Source organism: Nipponia nippon, unplaced genomic scaffold (assembly GCF_047370975.1).
Source record: "Nipponia nippon isolate SJK-2023a ecotype South Korea unplaced genomic scaffold, ASM4737097v1 scaffold_4, whole genome shotgun sequence".
NCBI lineage: Eukaryota > Metazoa > Chordata > Aves > Pelecaniformes > Threskiornithidae > Nipponia > Nipponia nippon.
This window is the reverse complement of record NW_028262358.1, coordinates 34,633,158-34,655,021: the sequence shown is the minus strand read 5'-3', so window position 1 is coordinate 34,655,021 and position 21,864 is coordinate 34,633,158. Positions and strand designations below refer to the sequence as shown.

Below are 21,864 nucleotides of genomic sequence, written 5' to 3'. Positions count from 1 at the left end.
CTGAACTGCGGTAGCTGCCCAGGGGCTTGCTATTGCTCACAACACAGAAAAGGCAGCTTGAGTTGGCATGAGTCGCAAAGTTATAAATTTGGGAGGAAGGAACTGGATTTGTGGTGGATGTGAAACTCGGTGTGAACTCCCAGCAAGGGCAGAAGGAGCTGATGCAGCTATTGGATAGAAGAAGGAATTGGCTCCTGGCTGCGTGGAAAAAAGGAACAAATAAAATGTGACAGTAAGAATGTCTTCACCTTGCAAAGAAGGTCAGGGTGACGAGGTACTTAGAGGAGTTAATTTTAAAAAGTGACTCCAAGCACAAGTCAGAACAGGTGACAAGATCCGTTAGGTAAATTAGATGTGGGCATGTGGGCAAAGCCTTATGAAATTTCCCTGGAAGTTCTTAAAGAATAGACAACTTTAGCATGGTGAGCACCCACCTTAGAGAGCATCTAGTGAAGGGACATCCCAAGTTTTGATCCCTTGAAATGCAGGGAGAAAGAATGGGACTACAACCAGCCTGTCTAAATAAACTGGAATAAACAGTTAAGCAGTTAGTGTTTATCCTGTTAAGAAGGTGGGAGAAGATGCTGATTAAAAATCCATCAGCGTGCATTTGTCTGGAACGTGTCATGTCAAGTCGGTCAACGCCCTTGCCTGCAAAGGATGAACTTGCCTACCAGCTGAGCGGGGGCGGTGGATGTGATAGATCTTTATTTAAGTCTGTCTGTGTCACTGACCCGAGTGTCAGCCTCGTAAACAAACAGTCAAGGGGTGGGAGATAAGAAGCATCTCTCAAGTGGACCCACAATTAGTTGAAAAGCTGTACTTGGTTCCTGTCTGATAAGGGGACCCTGGCTAGGCAGGGCAGGGGAAAATGTTGGCATGACCAGGGTTTGCGAGCAGGATGAGTTAGTGCTCTGCTGGAGAGGAGAAAAACATGAGGCAAGCTTTGTGCCCGGTTGTATGAGGAGTGACACCTCTAAGGTGCGGGAAGCAACTAGTGCTCTCCTCAACACAGATGAGATGTTGCTGAAGGACCAGGCTCAGATGTAGATGCAACCCTTGGAGAAGGATGTGCGCAAACAAGAGAGTATCCAGAAAAGCAACAGAAATGATTAAGGCCTTTAGAAACATGGTGTGGGAGGAAGGATGAGAAGAACCAGGACTGTGTAGCCTGAGGAAGAAAAGATGGAAGAGGGAACTTCATGGTCTTCAAGGATGTAGAGCAATGTACTTCTAGAGGACTGTAGTCGTGATGAAGACGGGGCAGGAAGTCACTTCACCTGCAGTGAGGGAGTTCAGACTTTGCGATTTTCCACAATATCAGTTGGGATGATGAAGCAGAAGAGGAGGCTATCTTGAAGGGGTTTTTTTATGCTTTTTTTTTTGGGGGGGGGGGGGGGGGAGGGGGCTGTTTGTTTTAGAACAAACTAGCCCAAAGTCTGTAGATATGGATGAGTTGCAGCTGGCTGTGCCTGAAGCAAAGAATCTCACCAGGTGACCTATTCAGGCCCCTTCAAGCCTGGCAGTTATGTGAAATGTTTGACACCTGGAAAGGCAGCAGCGAGTAGCCCTAGGAATGAGACTTTACTGCTGTAGGAGGTGCTAGGGAGACTGGTACTAAAATACTCAGTCTAAATCCAGTGTCAGTGCTCAGAAAAGGGTGCTGAAAAATTGAGGAGAATGCAGAAGAGTTACAAAATAATCTGAGGGCTGGAGAGAAAGCTTTATGGTGAGAAACATAAGGAGATCAATCTGTTTATCTAATCAAGGAGAAGATTAAGGTGGGACTTGGTTATCCTGCATAAGCATAATGTATCTTATGACTGTGTATCATTAGCTTGGTAGGGTAGAAATGCCAGGCCGTGAAGAGTGGTAAGAAAAACCTGTGGTGAGATGCTGGGGCTGTCGTCGCCTTCAGAGCCGTGCAGCCAGCTCGCCCTTCTCCTCTTGCATGGGTGGAGGTCCCTGTCTTTACCTGTTACCACTTCCTCGCTGCACCCCTGTTCTCTGGGTTTCAAAGCCCTCCTTTTTTGTTGCTCCTGCCTTGGTATCTTTCTAAGCTCTTTCCTTTAGACTCCTCTACCTTATGAGGAGGCATCTCCAGTAAAAGAAAGCACTATCCTGGCCCCAGCTAATGTAGGATGATGCCCTGACAAACCTGTCCCCACTCTCCGTGCACATGCCTCTGAAATTGTTCCCTGCCTCTCCTTGCCCCAGCCTGTCATCCGCCTCTGAGTGATTTATAGCATCCCTTCCCTCGTGGCACCCAGCTTCTTCGCCAAACAGGTACCTGGGAGCAGGCAGCACCTACCACCTCTCCAAACTCAGTGCCTGGGTCGGTGAAACTGATGAATGAAATCAAATGTCACCCTCACCTCTTGTTCCTGCCAGCCTGTGGTCCAGTGCTCTGTCACTTATAGCTGCTGGTTTATTTAGGGTCGTTATGCCCGTTTTCAGTCCGTGAGGCAATGTTTCTGCTTCAGCCCGATGAACTAAGCTTGAGGGGGAGATTGGGTGAGATGCCGCAGCAGATGGCTCGCTAAAATCTTGCTACATCCACGACTTCCCTTTCACCCACTAACGCTGTAATGCTGTTAAAAATAAAGATGATCCAGTGTGCCTGACAGGATGTATCCCTTGTAAATCCCTGCCGCCTAGTGCTCCTGGAATCTCATGCTCTCGTATCTTCATGTTTTATTATCGCCTGGGGTAGGAGGGGAATTTCAAAGCTAGTAGATAGCTCCTGACTATGGTTGTGAGTCAGGGGAAAGCAAATACTTTGATGTGCTTTAAAGGAGAAGGGGGGGGGAAGCTCCCAGTGTTTCACTCCTTTATTTTGTTTTCTCTCAACCTTTGTTCCATTTGATGGGAGCAGAGCTCTGGTTTGTAGGAAATAACCCTGGTAAGTGTTTGTGTTGTCTTCTGGGGAGTGGAGTGCTACAGGGTGGAACAGCCTGTGTTGCTCCAGAAGAGTCTTGTGGGGTAGCAGCCACGGCTCAGCTCCCCTCTGTTGGGCATGGGGTGAGGGACATACCTGGGCAAATCAAAGGCATAAAAACATGGTATGGTAGCAATACTTGAGCATGGTCTAGGCCATGTCTGTGTGGTGCATTAGGTGTCTCCTTCAAAACACCTGCAGCTTCTGGCCTGCTTGATGTGTAGGATTGCCTGTTTTGATTGTTCTCCTGATACATTATTTTGGCAAAAATGCTCCTGCTTCTCAGCCTGGCTTATTCCACCACCTCAAAACACCGAGAAGCAGTTTTGCCAGTATAACTGCACCTCCATCAGCAGACTTATGCCTGTGGAGACATGTAGATTGCTTGGGTCTTTCCCTTTGTGTCTAACACAGCTGCGCTCACAGATGTCTCTGGGGTTGGCTGGGTGTAAAAGACCAAATAGGACCTCTATTTGGAGCTCAGAAATCTAGGGAAGAGAAAGGATGGTGCAATCAAGGTAGAGGAGGTGTGCAGTTTTAATGAGCCTGTTTTGAAAATATATGGGAGCGACTGATGTATAGGTAGGAAAGCAGTGCTGGAAGTGCATGGCTGGTAAATAGAGAACAAAGCAGGGTTTGGACAGCTTGGGGAGAGGGGGCTTTGCTATTTGGACTGCAGCACGTATGCTCCCTCTCTTGTTTGCACTGCATTTCTTGGAGGAAGAAAAGGGATTTTTAAACCTATTGAGTGAAGGTAGACTCCAGCGCACCCAAGCAACGGTGCAGGTAGCGCTGTGCATTGTGGCCAAATGGGTGCGTGGACTGGAAACTCCCAGCCTAGTCCTGAGAAGCTACTGCAGGGGAGTGAGCCTGTCTGGCCCACAGCAAGCACGCCTGCCTGCCCTTCCCTCTGCTCCCCTCCCTTCCCCCTGGCTGTTTCCAGCCTGTCAATCATCTTGATCAACCTCTAATTGCCTCCTAGCCCACCCCAGCATTTCAGAGCATCCCTTGACTTGCAACCGAGTTACTGATTGCGAAGCCTGCTCTTCCTACCAACCCCTCCTTGCAGAGTTGGCTCTGGAGCCTCTGAGCAGAGCTCTGGGGCAACACCCTCTCCTCCTACCCCAGCACCGGGGCTTGGCTGCCTTGTTATTCCTGCTCTGCCTCCCTGCTTAGAGGTGTGTGCATTTTAGTGCCCCGTTTTGCCTGCAGGAGCCTCATGCTGGGCAGATTTCAGGATCAATGAGGGTTTGAGACTCGAATGTGGCTGGAGGGGGGGGTGGTTTGGGGTTTTTTGTTTTTTGGGTTTTTTTTGTGGCGGTTTGGGGTTTTTATTAATCTACTCCTGCTGCTTCTTAAGGCATGTGTCTTGGGGATGGTGGGACAGGAACTTCTGCCCCATCCCTTGGTAACCCAGCAGGCAAGAAGGTCCAGGAGGAGGCGGCCCTGCTGGCACACGCTGCTGCTGAACCTCTCGCTCCTTCCCCAGTGCTGCGGCACTGAAACAAGTACCAAAGGGAATAGCTGAGACACGGTTTCTACGCTCCTAATCCAGTGACTGTGGATGCTGGGGGAGAAGAGCAGCGGACCGCAGAAAGTCGTCAGGCACATGTACTGTCTCTGTTGGGATCCCCTCGCAGGGTTGGGGATTGGCCCGGTCCTAACGTAAACCTGAAGTCCTCTCCAGGGAGGGAAGAACTAAAGGAGAGAAGACGACGGTGGAGACCAGTGGCAGGTAGCAGGAGGTGATGTGTAGGAGCCGTGCGAGGCACAGAATGGAGAGCCCATGGATGGGGAACAGCAGCCATCAGGGCACCGCGCAGAGCACCCCGCAGCTCCTTGCAGGTACCCAAAGGTGGACGCTGCCTGCAGACGGGAGAGGCTGTGCCGGGGCTGGTGGGGGGTCCAGTGACTCAGGCCACGGGTGGACAGGGAGTGTTTTATTCCTTCTTTCGCACTTCTTGAGGCAAAATTGCTACTCGGTGCCACCGCCCCCTCCCTTGAGGGCAGGGAGCGTACCTGGTCCTGAAGAGCCTAAGTGCTGACTTGGATGTAAACCAGCAGTGGTAAAACTTCATAAGGTGCACTGCTGCCCGCCTGGGCATCTCCCTGGCTGCTCGGAGCCGCCCTGAGCTGGCGGAGGCAGTGTGAAGCTTGTGCTCTTGCAGTTACCCCAGCAAGCAGCTAGGAAACCATCCAAAAACATCTTTGGTTTTAATCCTGTGGCTGGTGATGCTCTCGAGCAGGGACAGGACAGGTGTTGCTCACCCAGGAGAGGGGCAAATCCAAAAGCCCTGTCAGACAGGGCAGTGACAGCTCCCTGCCGCTTCCCTGGACCTTACCAATGGGACCATAGCTCCGGGACGTACCCTTCACTCCTAGTAACTCAGCAGAGATTTCACCTGACTGTAGGTAGAAGTGGAATCGGCAAGAAATACTGTGTGCTGCTGGTATGTCTAGTGTGGAAAGTCTTTCTAATGCCTGTGAATTAAGTACATGATCTCCCTGGGAGGGCTTGTATGTGATTCTGATGGACAGAAGCAGAGGCACGGGGCATATCAGCAGCATGCCTGCGGTCACGCAGCCAGTCGGGGTGGCATGCAGAGCAGAACCAGGCTGTCCTGCATCGCAGGTCCACGCTGCTTCACTGCTGCTCTCTAAAACAGAGTGCTGACACCTCACCCTGTGACTCGGGGCGGCGGGGATGCCGGAGGCGAGCTGGATGTGTGGTCGCAAGCGGCGGGGAGTGAGTCAGTGCCGGGGGTGGGTGAATTGGTGCCGGGAGGGGCAGGTGGGCCGGGGCACAGGTGGGGATGGCCGGGAGCTGCCACATGGGTGAGTGGGAAGCTGGCAAAGAGCGGGGGCACAGCAGTGGGTGCGGGGGTGAGCCAGGATGATGAAGAGAGCAAAGGATCATCCTGGGCATGGGCAGTGCCGTTGGTGCTTCTGTCTCTGGCAGCACATGGAGTGCAGGAGCCTGCACCCCCACCGAGCCTGTGGCTTGTTGGTGGGGAGAAGCCATGCTGAAGGGATGGCACATGAGAGTGAGCTGAGTGGACAGCTTATAGCCAGAACTCATCGTGCGGTTGACCAGCAGGCCTTATGTATGATGCCACTAAGGCAGTGTGCTCCAGGCACACCTTTGGACTCCAAGCCTTGGCTGAACGTGCACCAAGCCCCAGCTGAGGCTTTCTGGTAAAGCCCCCAAGACAACCCTCCCTGTGCCCGTTAGGAAAGGTTAAAAACTCGGAAATCGATCCAGCCTCTTAATGTAAGTGCACATCCTCACCAGCCTGTGTGGGGCTGGTAAGTGCAATTCCATAGGAGATGGATCCGGGAAATGACAGAGGGGAATGGAGCCAGGAGGTCCATTACCAGTTTGGTAGGGTGCAAGAGGTGTTGGCTATTTGAGGACAGGAAGGCAATAACTTTCTCAAGAGGGAGAGGAAAATGTGAGGCTCTAAAAATGAGCCCGGCATCAGGAGACGGCTGGGTGCAGCCAGGAGGGAGGAATGGAAAATGAGGTGGTGGCTCTGGGAGGAGCCAGGAGCTGGCACCGATCATTTCGCCTGGATGGGCTTCAAGACTCTGATTTGCCACCATATGGGCGTGCAGTTCAATAACACTGCGCAGGGTCTGTTTCCAACCACCCAGGAGGGGGTATAGCTTGGACACCAGAGAAAGTGCAAAATTTAAGAAGCCCTATGAGGTACTCATTTCTTGCCTTGTGTTGCTCAGGAGCATGTTCCTGGACAGTATTCCGAACGTGAGACACTGCCATGGGAGCCTGGGCTTGTAACCCCTTTCCCCGCCAACCCAGCTTTGAGACCCATAGCTTGTGTCTGCCCACTGCTGAAGGCTGGCGTCATTAGTGCCTCATCAGTCGAATGTCCTTGCTTCATACACCCCCCCAAATCTAACTCTTCCTAGGGATGCTGAGCAAATGCGATAGTAGAGTGACCATCCAGAGGGGAGGCTGGGCAAGGGTGAGCGGTGGGGGCTGCCTTCCCGCCCGCCTGCCAGAGGACTGTTGTCTGGCAGGGTTGTGGTTCCTCCTGGAGATGGGTGCTGCCTGAAGAAGCCCTGTCAAAGCATGGTAGCAACCAGCAGCCCTTCTTTGAGCTGCTGGAAGAGGGCCCCAGAAGCTGTCAGGAGGCTTTTGGAGACCTTATGTTAAATCTGTTTTTCAACACCTGCTGGCACTCAGTGCTTCCCAAGCATGGAGCAGGCTGCAGGGGGATGCTGGCTCACTCCTGTGTGCTGGATCTAATCTTGCCCTTTCATAGGAAGATCTTCCTAGAGCTTAAGGGTCTGATGTAAAAAAAAAAAAAAATACTGAGTGTGCCCTTGAGTCTGCTTACATTGGTGAGGGAGCTGCAGGTGATTAGCCATGCTGCAGCACCCAGCCCTAAGTAACCCTCCCACGGTCCCCTCATCTTCCCATGACAGGAGAAAGATCCCTTGCTTATGTTCCCTTGACTCATCTCGTCCTCCGCTTCCAACGAGAGAGCGCTTGGTGTTGGTAAACAGCATGTTATAAATAGGCAACTGATGCTATATTGGGAGGAGTTTTCTCTGCTGGTGAGCACAGGCGTAGTGGGACCTGGGCCTGGAAGCTGTGAGCTCGGCTGGCAGGCGTGCGGGGGCACTGGTGACCCCTCATCAAGGGGCTGCTGTGGGCATGGCTGGGGGGAAGCTGCCTGAGCGCTGGCTCTGCCCCCCTAGCCCTGGGAAGCCATCCACAGCCTCCCACCCCTACCAACATGTGGACGGGGGCGTTGGAAAGTAGGCTTGAAGGCAGCTAGGATTCAGGAGGAAGGAGTGAGATGCACATGGCTGTGTTGGGCTACAGTTATCCCTGAGGGGCTGCAGGTGTTTCATGTAGGGACAAAGGTACTGCAGCTGGTAGTAGTGGGGTAAAACTTGGGGCAGGGTCGCTGTTGGCTTCCTCTTGTTGAAATGGTCCGTGACTCAGGAGAAGGTATGTGGCCAGCATCTGGGTGAGACTCTGAAGATGAGCAGGTGACTCCCCTGGGCTGCTTTGCAGCACCCACTGGGGTGTTGGGTAGGAGGCACAAAGCATGGGATCTCTCTGCCTGGTCACACGCACATCCCTATGCCTGTGCTGCTCGGAGAGCAAGCGTTAACCCTGAAGTGCTGCTGGGGCTGTGGATTTCTGATGAGCTGCAATAAATGAGTCAGCCCTCGGGTGTGTGCCTGAGGTGGAGCCCAGCTGAGCTCTGTGCGGCAGGGTTGATGCTCAGAGATCCCAGCATTGACTCTGGTAGGATGTGTCCTTCTGCCACCAGACCCGGCAGTCGGTCCCCAGCAGCCATGCCTGGTGGCTGGCACCGCAGCTGTGGCAGAGGCCTGATTTCTGTATGCGGGGATTCCTCAGAGGCTTTGACTGGGATGCCGGTCAGGTGGCGTAAATGGAGGGCAGGGTGCCAGGGGTGAAATTCCAGCCTCCCTGCTCGCTTACAGGGCTGTGGCAGGATTGCTGTGGCAGGCCTCCAGCATAAGCAGGTGGGCAGGGAGGCAGCAGTGGGGCTGGCTGCCCAGGAGGAGAGGCTGGAGGAGGTGCTGCCCTCCTGCATCCCTGTACTTTCCCATTTTGGGCCCTGAAGGAGCTAAGCGCAGCTGCCAGGTTTGCTCTGGGGGCAGCCGGGCACCTTTCCCTCCAGAGGCTGGCCTGGGAGGTGTGCTCCCAGCCCTGGCGGCAGCGTAGGGTGGAGAGGGGATGTCCGCACCGCAGGCAGCTGTGATTCAAGGAAGAGCTGTGAGTTAGCAGAAGGTGCATCCCAGGTACACTAAGGTGACGCTTAGGCAGGGGACTGCTGCCTCTGCAGCTTTCCCCCCATCAAACGGGAGGGTGGCTGGGGGAAGGAGCAGCTGGTGGGCTTGCCTGGGAGCTCTCGGGAGGGCAGTGGTGGCTTGCAAAGTGCAAACTGAATCTGAACGCTCTTGCAGCTTGAGGAGTGGAGGTCTGCTGCTCAAATAAGCAGCATTGTCTGGCTTTACTCTGCGTTGTACAGGTTATGTTTTAAGCTGTGTAAACCTAATGCTTCCTAGTGCTTTCCTGTGAAGTATCAGGCTGGCTTCTCTGGGCTGATAGGGATGCATTGGAAGAGCCAGGCAAAAGGCATCCCAGAAAAGAGCCCGACCAGCATGTGAGATGAGGCAGTATGGCTGCACTTTCTCCAATGATAAAAAGCAAAATGCCCTCTAAGAGGCTCCTGCCTTATCTCCAGCATATGTCTTTCCACACCGTGATCTGTAAAGCAAATGTTAAGAAGCCTCTTCTCCATCATGCGGTAATGGAGTTTGCCTCTGCTCTTGGCATCTGTAGATCTGCCCCGGCGGGAGTGGAGGAGACCCTTGATCATACAGCTGCTTGGGGAAACTCTGAGCTATTTGAGTGCTTTAGTGCAGGAGACCTTTTCAAAATACTCCGTAACAGCGATGGAGACACAAAGGCCATGTTGTTTGTGTGGTCGTGTTGCCAAGGGCCAGGCAAGCCCTGACACTAATGCTGATGATCAGTAGCAAGCCTGGCAACAAGGTTCAGGTGTATCCCACTGTCTAAATATGGGATAATTAGGATGTTTCAATGTTTGTTGATTTAAATGGGAAAACTGAAGTTCACCATATAACAGTTGACACTTGTCAAACTACTGCGTTTATTTAAAAATTTAAAAAAAGCTTGTTTTCCCCTCCCGCCGTGGGTGGTTTGGACACCATGCGAGGCAGCTGTGCCGGAAGGAAATGGGAAGCCAGAGGACAAGATAGGATGACAGGGTCTAGAGGTTTAGATATTTGGCCACGATGTGACTGAAAGAGACCTCTTTGACCTCTCGGGCTATGAATGCAAAGGAGTTGTGCTGCAGAGCAAGGAGACTGCAATACCATTCTCCCCCTGGCTCTGGCTGTATCCGTGCTTGGGACGTTCGGGCACAATACGGCTAGAAAGATGCTGACCACATGGAGAGATATCAGCTGTGGAAACAGTCAGAGGCTGGAAAGGTGTGCTTGGAAAGATGCCAGGTGTACAGAGCTTAGCTTAAGGAAAGTGGAGGCAGGTGAGATGTCTCCTGACAGCAAGGGGTCTTCAATCCCCTTGCTGAGAAGGGGGAGCAGTATTTTTGAAGGAGCAGCCAGAAGCAGAAGTAATAAAATTTAGAGACAGAATCAGGAGGAGTGGCAGGCCTTTCAAGCCTGCCAGAACCATTTCTCCATGAAGAGAAGAAAGCTTTCTGGTCTAGGTTCATTTATTTAACCAGTCACTATGAAGTGTACTGCAGGAACCTATTTCTCATCATCAGAGAAAAATTCTGGTTAAGCTACTTGATCTTTGCTGCTGCTACCCTGAGATGCTCAACTGGGGTTAGGTTGATAACTGGTGCACATAGCTGGGGTTCAGAGAGTGGTCTTGGAAAACATCTGGTGCTTGAAGCAGAGCACAGTGCTCGTCTGTCCCTTTTTAGGTAAACACTTTAATTTAGCCATGTACTTAAGTTATGATGACTTCAGTGAGAGCATTTCAAGATAAGTATGTACCTAAGAGCTTTCCTGAGCAGGGATGATTTCTTTTACATGAAGATCCTTGGAGAAATATCTTAACAAGCATTAGCCCATACAGCTGCCAAAGCTAGATTTGCGTTGGGAGAAATACTAAGTGGTAACCTCATCTGGGTTATTAATTAGTAATTAATTGCAGAATGCCATAATCTACTAATTGTTTTTATATTCCTGCTCCTGTGATGTGTTTGGGAAGACCAGGCAAACCTCACGCGTATAAGGAAAATTCTGGAGGACCTGCTTGCTATTCTGTCGTGTTTTATTAGAAGCCTCAGCCACTGCTTTAACAAGTGATTTTTCTTTTCATACCATACATATAGTATGTGGTCCTGATCCAGCAATGAGGTATGGAACAGCATGTTCACCTTCTCCAGCATGTGAACCAGCAGAGAACAGTTTTGTTGTCTGAAGGTACCCTGATTGTCTTTGGGATCCACTGGCTCCTTTTTATTTGGGTGTACTACCCCTCCTGCCCACCTCTGTGCATCATTGCTGCAGTTCACATCGGTCCATACACCCAGATGCAAGGGGAACACATCCAGGAGTGCGATTTCTTGGTGGAAACCTGTGGTGTGCTTTGGTGCATCCTGCCTATGTTGTGCTGTGTGCTGGTACCCGTGTCCAGGGGAGGGTTAGGGTTGTGGGTACAGGGTGACCTTCAAACTTCAAGGCTTCACGCAAGGATGGAGACACAAGGTCAGGGATGAGATTCCCCCAAGGCTTGGGGCATCTGCACCCCAGCCATCAGTGCTGTCATGCTGTTTTCTTTCGGCATTACAAGTCGTCTGTGGAAGCACAGAGTATGAGGGCATGCTTTGGGAGGGAGAGGTGGTCTGAGGGAAATAGAATAAGCAATGGGTCTTGGCTCCCACTGACACGTAAGGATTAAGGCTGAAGGGCTTAGCCTGGCAGCAGAGGTGGTGGGATGGGAACAGTGCAGTTCTTCTGAGCGTGGTCCCTCCCAGGGCTGTTGCTGCAGCTCCTATCAGGCAGTTCCCTGCTGATTCGCACTCTGTTTAGGGTGGTGCTTTCCATGGAAAGCAGCTTCCAGGTGAGCAGCCTGCCTTACAGCAGCTCCAGGCCATAATGCTTAGCTGCTTCTGGGTGTTCTCCAGACTCAAGGCCACGGAAAACATCTGTTGCTGTTTTCCTTGCAGTGCCACAGCCTGGAGGAGCAGAGCCCAGGAGATGCTGTGGCTGCCTGGCTGGCATGCCTGAAGGGGCTGCCAGGTATCTGGTCTTAGTTCTTCTGTGTGATGCTGGTCCGTCCGGGCAGGAGGGCTCTTCCTGACTTCACCTCCAGCAGCCCTTGGTGCACAGTATTTGGTGTGCTCCACATTGCTTCTGGGGTGACCTCCAAGCCGTCTCCTTCATGTCAAGTCAGGATTTCAGTGGTCTTAGCAAGCATGAGCACCCTGGCTTCAGCTGGGGCTGCGGGCAAGAGGAGCCCAGGTTACCAACTGCAAGTCTTTAGTGGGCTTTCCTAGGCTTGATATTTGCTCTTGTGGAGCTGTGCTCTGCAGATAAACAGTGACTCAGAGCGGCTTTGCCCAGTTAAAGTACTGTTTCTTTGTTCTAGCATTGAGATAGAGTCCAGATGACATGAGGCTTGCACTGCTGCGTCTTACCGAAAATTCAGTGCCCTCCTCCAAGTCCAAGCAGCCACTTTATCTCGCACACCTTTATCTGCGGGTCTGGGAGCCAGGCTGCTTGCCTTGAAGTACCACTTCAGTGTTCCTGGTCTCGGCCGGACGCTGTCGTCTCTGTGCCAGAGCCCAACCGGCGCTTTGTTCCCTGTGTTCCCAAGCCAGGCCCCGCTCCTCTTGCCAAGCCCCATGGGGTGGAGAGAGACCATTGAAAAGAAGAGCCTGGTCAGCATCTCTCAAGTGCTGGTGGCTGGCTGAGAGCCCGGCGTCCCCAGCCTGGTGCGTGTGAGTGACTCCTGCCTGCAGACCCCAGCCCCGGCAGTCGAAAGCAGGCAGAGCTGCCCTGAAAACTCAAAAAGAGGCATTCAACCCTCACTCTTCCCAGCAGGTAAAGGTTATTGGGGAGCTGCCTCTAGAGTAGATCCCTCTGGGAGCATCAGAGCAAACATCTGCAGAAGGGGAATGGGGCCATCTTTGAGCACTGGCATGCCAAGTGAGGTCCAGTGGTTCTCTCTGTAGCATAGATGAGGGCTTGGGGGCAAGGACAATCTCAAGGCTGTGTTTCATGTCCATCTCGCTCTGCTATGACATTTTTTATTTATTCAGTACCCAGCAGGAGCTCAAAATTGGTCTCTCACAGGCTCTGTCTCCCTTGTTGGAGTTCGGTAGCTGCTGGGACACAGTGTGTAAAGGGAACTGTGTGCCGTAAAAACTCAAGGTTTTTCCAGCGTCACAGTGTCCTAGTTTGGACATCCTTGTGGCCAAGGTTGTCCTGCTGCTCATGGTTGTGCTGGGTGCTGTGCCAGCCCTGTGCATAGTGCCCTGGTGCTGTGCTGTGGGTCGGGCTGTGCTGCTGTTGCCGGAGCTCTGACTCCTGTCATGATCTCCCCAGCAGATGCAGAATGCTGGTTCCTAGATTTTCTCCTATAACTGTCCTGGCTTGCTGGCCACATCCAGACCTCTCGCTGCAAGAGCCCTTTGCTGATGTCTGCTGTTTTTGAGGAACAATTGACTTCTTTCTTCCTCCTGCTGTGGCTGCCGAATCTCTTCTCAGCATGGAGTCATAAAGGGAGCTCAATTTTGCCTGCTGCAGGGCTGTGATTACGTTGACCTTTGTTGCTTGCCTGTGCTGTGGGTCCTTTGTAGACCAACCCTGCAAGGCAAGCGCTACCCTAGGAGTGCTGTAAGGAAGGTGAGGAAAAGGTGAGAAGATCTCTAGCCTGCAAAATTCAAACACTTGGAGCTGCAATCTGCTTAAGGACCTTTGAAAAGGATCAGCCTTTATTTGTTATAGGAAGGGTGTAGGTGCCAGGGTTTGGAGTAGATGTTCCTGTTGTTGTAGGAGCAACACTGAGAGGCTGCTCCTGCTGGAGGACACACAGCGTCCTGGCTGCTTGCCCCCCAGTACCCATAAAGGAAGGGGTTTCCCTCTAGGCTTCCTGGTTTTACATCCCGTGTGTTTCCTGCTGGATGAGAGAGCCAGGGTGGTGGGCCCTTCCCTGCTAGTGCCAAGCTTCCTCACCTTCTGATGTGAAGGAGGGGGTTTTTTGCGTGTTGCTAAACGTTATCTCCAGGGATGCTGCTCTAAGCAGCCCGTGCACCTGCTTGCCACCGTACCTGAATTGATGCAGGTTTTCCATTTTCCTGGGTCCCTATGGAGCACTTGCTAAAAGCAGGGGCATGAAGTTCTTCTTAAGTACCATCCAAGAGAGATAGTGCCTCAACCCTGTGCATGCTGAGTGTGGTGGTGTCAGTGCTTAGGGCAGGAGGACCGGGCAAGAGAGAAGCTTACCCCCAATAACCTCTGAGTGAGCAGCTTGCATGCTGCAGAATAAGGAGTAAGGATGCTCCCAGGGCTGACGCAGTAGGGTGTCCTACCAGCCCCTGGTGAGGAACCAGCTGTGGAGCCCTGAGAGGCGGCTTGGACAACTGTAGGAGACACTCCTTGCCACTGCTTGGTGACTTGCATCACCAAGGGTTTCCTTGGTGGGGAGTGCTGATCACACTGTGTAATTGTGATGATTGTAATCACGCCCAGTGGACAAAATTCCTGTGTCTTTGAGCACTGCTCTGCAAGGAGGTAAAGATTCCTGTCATACGGAAGTGAGGAGGAGGAAACAGTCAATGTGACCTTGAGAGACTAGCTCAAAAACCTGGTTTTATGAGAGAGACTCATATGCTTCAGTCAAGAGGAAAAGCTGGGTGCAGATGAGAATACCCAGTCTGTGACGACTGGTAGGGGACAGATATGGGGCATGAGGGAAGGCGGGTATGTTAATACTCCCTTATGCACAAGAGGATTAAGATCAGAGATAAACAAGAAGCTCTAAGATGATGTGAGCATACCGATAAACAAAGGAAAAAGGGATGAGAGCTGGGAGAGCTCCTGCTAAAAATGTGTACCTGTGCAAAATGGACAAGATGGCATTTGGTCACTTTAAGAGATGGGAAGGAACATGGAAAAATTCAGAGTAAATAAGGTATCACCAGGGAGATTGGTCCATGTTTCAGCCAAGACAGATGTCATGCACCTGAACAGCTTTCCTTAACAGGGCTTGAAAGCCGAAGTGATATTTGTGCAGTAAAGATCCTGTATGAATAGTCACTCACACCTAAAAAAATGAAGTATGGGAGAGCCAACCCGGGGCAGGCCCACAGATGTCTTGCAAGGAAAGTGCAGACCACGTGCAAGTAGTGTAAGCGCTGATAATAGACATGCAGGAGATAACCAAGAAGGCAACCCCTGAGGAACAGCCCATGTGCTGGTGGGATCCATAAACCAGAAGCTGAAAACCACTGGTGTTGAGAGATGGTGGAGTCTCCATCCTTGGGTTTAGTAACTGTCCATTGGGAATTGGTAGAGTTGCTACTGCTGGGGTGTTGGGTGATAGGTGAGGAAGCCCTGTTTTCTGGGACTTATTCCCAACCAGGGCTTGTTTGCCATATGGCCACTGCTCCACAGGATGTACAGCGTGAAGTCCAGCGCCTCATCAGTCTCACCACTCAACTTATTTATGTTGCGTTTGCTGTATCACTACCAGCATATGCCTACAGGAAACAAGGGAAGCCAAACAGTAAGCGGTATTTCTTTATAGACTCTAAAGTACAAGCTGGCAGACAAACTTGATTTCTTTCTGATAGATTTACAGCCCAGGAGCTTGAAGGGAAAGTGACAGGTAGATATATTTGGAACTAAAGTGTTTGATTCGGTGACTCATGAAATCTAACACTCGAAATTTAATGCAAATCAGGTTGGCTGTGACTCTGCCGTGCAGACTGAGAGCTGATTGATGTGGAGAACTGTTGGATAGGTTTGGGCTTCCTCTTGATGGCAGAGGAGATGGGCCCTTGCTATGGACTAGGGTGGGATACATGGATGGGACCCTGGGGGTGTCCATGTAGCGTTGAGACTCCATCGTGTTTGTCAGGAGGCAAACAAGATGGGGCTGGGGACCTCTTCTTAGCAGTGCAGAAATGCCAGGTGCCGTGGCTGTGTTGGTTCCTTGTAGCTGGATGGAGGCAATCCGGCTGCCGTCTTGGCAGCAGAGCCGCAGCATGGTGTCTTGTGGGTGCTGCTGTTCCACCAAACCTCCCTGGAGGGGAAGAGGACGCCATCAGCCCTTCCCTGATGGCTAGACAGGGACAGACACCCCTTGCCCAGGAGCATCCAGTCCAAAGGTATGTGAAAACTGAGGCAGGAGGGCAGCAAGGTACAATGTGGAAGCAAAACGCAGAGCCAGAGAGACCAAAGAGCCTTTAGGCTGAGGACAGATTAGCCAGCCGATATGAGAGGAGCATGAACCACAACATACCAGGGTTTTGAGCCGTGGTACAGCCCCTCTTGGCACGGTACGTTATGTTCAGGGCACCATACGACTTGAAAGCACTACCAGCAGATTGGAGGGAGTTCCTGTAAAAATGAGGCATGAAAAAGACCTAGCTGTCTGGAGCTAAATCCGTACCGCTTGGCAAGGCCGAGAGTTTCCAGTGGGCAAAGGCGGCATGAAGGGTTTTGCTGATGTTCAAAGGCAAGGTTTTGTGATTGACTATCCTGGGTGATCTTGAAAGGGGCAGAGTCGTGAAATGGACAGGTTCCCTGACCTTCATGGAAGTTAGTTCCCAAAAGCTATTCTCCTTATTGAAAATCATGGATGAGAAAATAACCTACAAGGAAAAAGTAGTGTTATGTGGCCTGGTCAAGGGAGGACTGTCAAGATGAAGTTGTGGAAATAAAATGGCTTGATTTCACCTGAAACTTGAAGATTTCCCTGATGCTGAGATTCCCCAGCTTGCAGAGTGTTTTTTTCCCAGGGAAGAGAGTTCTTCAAGCAACCCTGTTTCAAGCCTTTGAAAGGAAGGAGCAGCCCAGTACTGAGCCCCAGGAAGAAAGCAGGGGTCTCCACAACATATGTGTTCCTTCAGGATCACCCTCTGACAGGTTCAGGACAGAATGTTGGGAGGACTTCCCCTCCTCCTTTTGGGTGGGGAAGCCATGCTTCCTTCCCGTTTTGCTCATGAAGTGATCTCTGTAGGTCTCAGTTGCCTTTAGGAGAAAATCAAACCCAGGTTTCTTGTGGATCCAGAGGCTCCCCTCTGTTACAACCTACTTCCATCCTTGCCAGGCACCGTCCTAGCAGAGATGAGTCGCTTGTGTGGTCGGCTGTGCTCACAGCTGTGCTGGGAGCAGGAGCAGGGGTTCCCGAGCAGCGGGATGTACACAGCCAGCAGTATGCAAGCTGCCGCAGCGCAGCGCTCTGAGCAGCGTGGGGTCAGGGGCTGGCCGTGATGGTGGCGGTACCTGCCAACACTGGGGCTGGGAGCTGATACGCACAAAAAATAGGTGTGATGCCCTTTGCTAGTAGATATTTGAGGCCTGATGCAAAGCCAGCTGGAAGGACTTTGGACCCAGGGCAAGGGTGCACTTAGTTTTTGCTTTGAAGAAGCCAAGCCTGCCAGATCAAAGCTTTGGAGGCCCGGTGTCTGCTTGGCTAGCTCATACAGAAGATGAAGCGTGCGGGGAGCTTTGTATGTTGACTGGAGGAGATGGAGAGGGGGCAGAGAGATGTAGGGCTTTGGCAGGCCCCCCTCCTTCCTGGTGATACAGGACTGATCCCAACTGTATGCTCGTCGGTGCTTTGCCCAGGCTTGTTTGAAATGCACCAGTAGCACAGTTGCTTCTTGATGCTTTTTTCCCTTGGCCTGCAGATCATGTTCTTCCTCGCTGCGCCTGGCGTGTCAGCACTTCTCCGGCCCTCAGCTGCCTGAAAGCCCCATGCCAGGTCTGAAGCAGCGCAGCTTTCCCACCGCTCTGTCTGCAACAAGAGTGCCGTTTACCTCTTTTTCTTCGCTGCTGTACTCTGGGAAAGGCTTTCAGCTAATTTGCAAGCCCCCTTCTCCCTGTCTCTCCTGAGGCTTTTCCCCGCTTGCTCGCCAAGAGTCAGACTGTTCTTCCTGTGGTCTGTTCATGGCTGCAAGAGTTCTGCTGGGCTTCGCCACTGAGGTGCAGGTAACCTAGGTGGCTGTTTGGGGGGTGAAAAGGCTCCTTTGACCTTGGGTGCCAGCTGCTGCATGAGGGTCCCCAAGTGCCCAGTGCAGGCAGGTCTGTGCTGCCCTGGCAGGCAGGGGCTCAGGGTGGCATGTCCTCGGGACTCAGGTCCGTGGCGTCATGCATGGATCACCTATGGTGCTTGAGAGACCAAGGGGATCCCAGAGGAGCAGGTCTGCAAGGTACAGCCCGTGCCCCCAGCACCCTCTGGGCCCAGGAACCAAAATGTGCCTCACCTCCCTGAACATTGTGTCCTAGAGATTTAGAAAATTTTGCATTGTTTTTGGTTTGGTGGTTTGTTTGTTTGTTTTAATCTGGAAATTTCTAGTATCCTAACCCCAGACCTGCTGGTATCTGGCTGCCCGTCTCTATGCCCCCAGCCTGTTGTGAGACTATCACATTTCCATAAATGAATGCGTCTCTACTGGTGCACAGTCTTGCTGTTCTAATTACAGATGGGGTTATTAACATTTACCGGTGAGAAAACAAATGAGTGTAGCTTGTGTGCTTACGTCGTTCTGGCTGCAAGAGCCAGCATATGCTTTATTGATTTATATTTTTCTGCAGGCGTTTCTCAGGCCACCTCCTCCTGTCTGGCTGACATCAGTGGTGTGGCTGGAAGAACACAGCTAGACATTCACCCATGTCAGTGCATCTGTCTGCCTGTAAGCTGGCTGTCCAGCTTCTGCATCGCTCCTGCCCGAGTCCCAGCAGAGTGCTTTCTTTTTCTTCTTTCCTCCTGGTGCCAGGGGTTTGGCAGAGGATGTGAACGCTGGGCGCGAGGGGTAGAGACTCCAGGGTGAGCTGGCAAGGAGAATGGGAAATGCTCTATTTGGGAAGGCCTGCAGCGCTATTTTTATTGCATGCCATGGCAGAGTTCAGTGTGGGGCAGGCAGCTTCCTCAACGGGTGCCTCCTGGTCCCCTGCCCTGCAAGAGACCCTTGGGCCTCTGCCAGGTGTCACCCCCCGCTCGGTGCGGGATGACTCCGTGAGCATCCTGATGTGCACTCTGCAGGCCGAGGCTCAGCCGTGGAAGGGACAAGGCATGTCATCCTGGCCTTCCCAGCTTCATCCGGTGGGATGTGCTTTAGGGACTTCAGCTAGGAAGCAGGATGCCTCTGCTCCTGACACATGGGGATAAGAAACATGGGGCAGTGTGGACACACTGGTCCTGCTGGGGATGTAGAGGCTGTGGTGCGGGGCAGGGAGCAGGATTCTCTGGGGATGGAGGAAGCGGGGGGACTGCCGTTCCTCCCTTCCCCCTTCCCGCTGCTCGTAGAGAAGGGGATGGAGTCTGGTATTGCTGAATAGGAGCCAAAAATGCCTTTTGGCAAGTCTTTCTATGCTATCCTTGCTGTTTTGAGGAAGTCGGCATTAAACGTGCAGAGTGCGGGAGGGGAAGGCTCCAGGGCTTGCATGGGACCTGGTTTGATGGCCTGTTCTTACTGCCTCCTTGGCCCTGCTGTGTGCTGTGGTGGGAAGCCATGCTTGCTTGTCAGGGAAGGGCTTGGACACCTCGAGCTGGTTCCCACCACCCCAGCCCTCACGACGGCTTCCCACCCACTCCCTGCGCCTTAGTCCTGTTGGTGCGCAGGAGCCAAGCTCACCCTGTCCTGCAGCCCCCGAGGGGAAGGAGGGACCAGGAAAGGCACCTTTAACCACATCCAGGTACAGCACAGCCTGTGTGGTCACAGGAGCTCTCTTACCTGCGGTGGTAGCATAGGTGTAAGGAGACACCCAGAGTCCCTCCCCAGAGGCAGGCAGTGGGATCTGAACAGAAAGCTTTGTAAAACCATCTCTGCCTTGGTGGAGACATCAGGTGTGTATTTGGGGAGGTGGGCAATTGTTGCTGGAGAAGTCCCCTTCTCCCTTTCGAGCTGCTGGAGGGGATTGCCTTTCATAATTGCGAAGTACGCTGCTGCGCCGCAAGGCTGCGCTTGCTGCGAGCACTGTCTTTCCTCCCCACCTGTGCTTTGCTTAAAACACTGCACCCAACGTTGGCTCCCTCCAGGACCAGCCCTGCGCCTTGCAGCATGGGACGCGTTGCAGCATGCACTGCCCGGTCGAGGGTAGGGACAGAGGGTCCCCTGGCGCGGCCGTCTGAGACCAAGGTGTGAACTGAGCTTGAGGACAAAAGTATTGCCAGGCCCACAGGTTGTGCTGGCGAGACCAGCCAGCCTCCTGCTCAGCTGATAGACTCCTGGGATGAAGGATACTAGGTATGCGCTGTCGATTAAACCCTCAGAGATGGTCACCAAGCTTTTTCTTGGTTGCCTAATTCATGTTGTAGCCCCAGAAGAAGCTGGGCACCTTGGTGGATCTGACCTGAAGTGATGTGATGGCAGGTCGCCTCTAGCCTGCTGCCGGGCGTGCCTGCAGCTGGTGGAGCTGGAAGGGCAGAAGTGCTCCAGACATCCCTGCAAGCTTTCCCAGCCTTCCCACACACCTGAAGCACCTCCATCTCCATGGGGAGCCCCTTCTTGTGCTTACCAGCTGGGCGGGAGGTTGCATAACTAAGGATGGTGCTGACTGCTGCTGTGCTGTCTGGCTGGGCTGATGAAAAGGTGGTGTAAGCCTTCGGCATATGCCACAGCTTTTCCATTACTGGGTGTTCTGGCTGGGTTACTGGAGAGGCTAGGAAGGTTTGTCTCCAGTCCATCCTCTAGGCTTCAGAAAAAAAATACATCTCTGAGACCTGTCTCTGTGAAATGGGGCTTAAATTACCCACAGGCTTGCAAAGTTTGTATTGAACATGTAATGGTTTTATAAATAATGATTATGATAGGGTCATGGGCAACATGAGTGTATAAGCCTCGTTTCTTTTAGAAAGACGACCGGAAAATGGGGCTATAAAACATGCAGGAGTGAGGTAAACAGTTTGGTCTCTGCAGAGGAAAATCATACTTCCCTGATCTGTTGCAAGTCTTTCAGTACTTTGGTAAAATAGTAGGTAATATTCGGCCAACTTGTGTAACTTGCTTGGATGTTCAGAAAACCTCTGAAATTCCTCACAAAAGAAACTTGTCCGCTAGAGGAGATGTAGAATCCTGCATCAAAAACTGGCTGAGGGTCCACAAACAAAGCCTAGGAGTGAATGAGGTATTTCAGTGTGACAAGAGCAGAGAGATGAGGTCCTTTGCTATTAATGACCCAGAAAAGATAATGTGCAGCAAGGTACCCAAAATCTGCCAATACCCTGGAATCTTTCAGATTTGTCGAGATGAAGCAACTCCAAATGACACTGTGTGAAGCAAAGTGGTGTGAGGTGATGAGAAAGTGGGTACTGAGAAGCATGCAGCTGGGTGTATTGGAAGGAATGATTTGTTCCGGGCCATGGCTGGCTTCTAAATTACCATGGGTACTCAGGGCCAGCAGCATTGCAGGCCAGTTACAGAGATGCTTTTCCTCAATATGCAAAGATGCCATCAGAGAAGTAAATCATACTCAGCCGCACGAGGAGTAGCGTAGGAGAGATGCTGAGCGCATCAGGATGCACTCAAGGTCATTTCCTTACTCAGGATATCATATGTGGTTCTGGTCACCTTTCCGTAGGGTCAAAAGAGAGGATATATTGGGGATGTGTGGTGAGAGTGGTTAGAGCTGGAAGACACCTCATGTCATGGCAAGGAGAGGGCACTTAATAGTAGTGAGCTGAGTAGGTCTAAAAAAAGCAAAGGCTTTTATTCTTTGCCTTTCCTCACTGTGCAAGGAGAACTGAAGGCTGTGGAGTTGCAATGGGATTGTAGTCTTTTACTCAACATCTGGAAGTCGTTGCTGCAAGATACCATTTACAACCTAAAAGTTTACAAGATTCCCAAAAAGAGGAATCAGAGGTATTTCTCTTTGCAATGAGTCCATCTAGGCTGGCACTTCAGAGGTAAAAACAGAGGGGTATAACCATTCGCGCTCCAAAGCGTGTGACTTCCCTTTGAGTCTCATTCCATCATTTCTTCCCATACCTCCCCTGGAGCTTCCGAGTCTCTCATTAATTCAGCCAGGGTGAATTATCCTGCCTGGCTCCCCAGTTGGTTCCCAGCTGTGATCTTGTGGCTTGGCTTTCTTCTCCTGCTTTTCTACTCCCTTTTTCTGCTCCCGGCAGCCCTGCTCCAGCTCTGTACCTGTGAATATCTCTTAACAGGCTGCTCGGTGGCTTTTCC

The 21,864-nt window shown here is 52.0% G+C and overlaps 1 protein-coding gene across 4 annotated transcripts in view; it reads left to right on the top strand.

Moving 5' to 3' along the window:
- TMEM63B (transmembrane protein 63B) overlaps nucleotides 1-21,864 on the top strand; it is a 48,590-nt gene that overhangs the window by 5,695 nt on the left and 21,031 nt on the right. Inside the window, exon 1 of one of the 4 annotated variants that reach the window (XM_087774036.1) lies at nucleotides 8,596-8,743. The exons of the other annotated variants lie outside the window; for them this stretch is intronic. The gene's annotated coding sequence lies outside the window, so the exon portion shown is untranslated. Of the gene's footprint in view, nucleotides 1-8,595; nucleotides 8,744-21,864 lie in introns of those variants that run through there. 4 annotated transcript variants of the gene reach the window in all.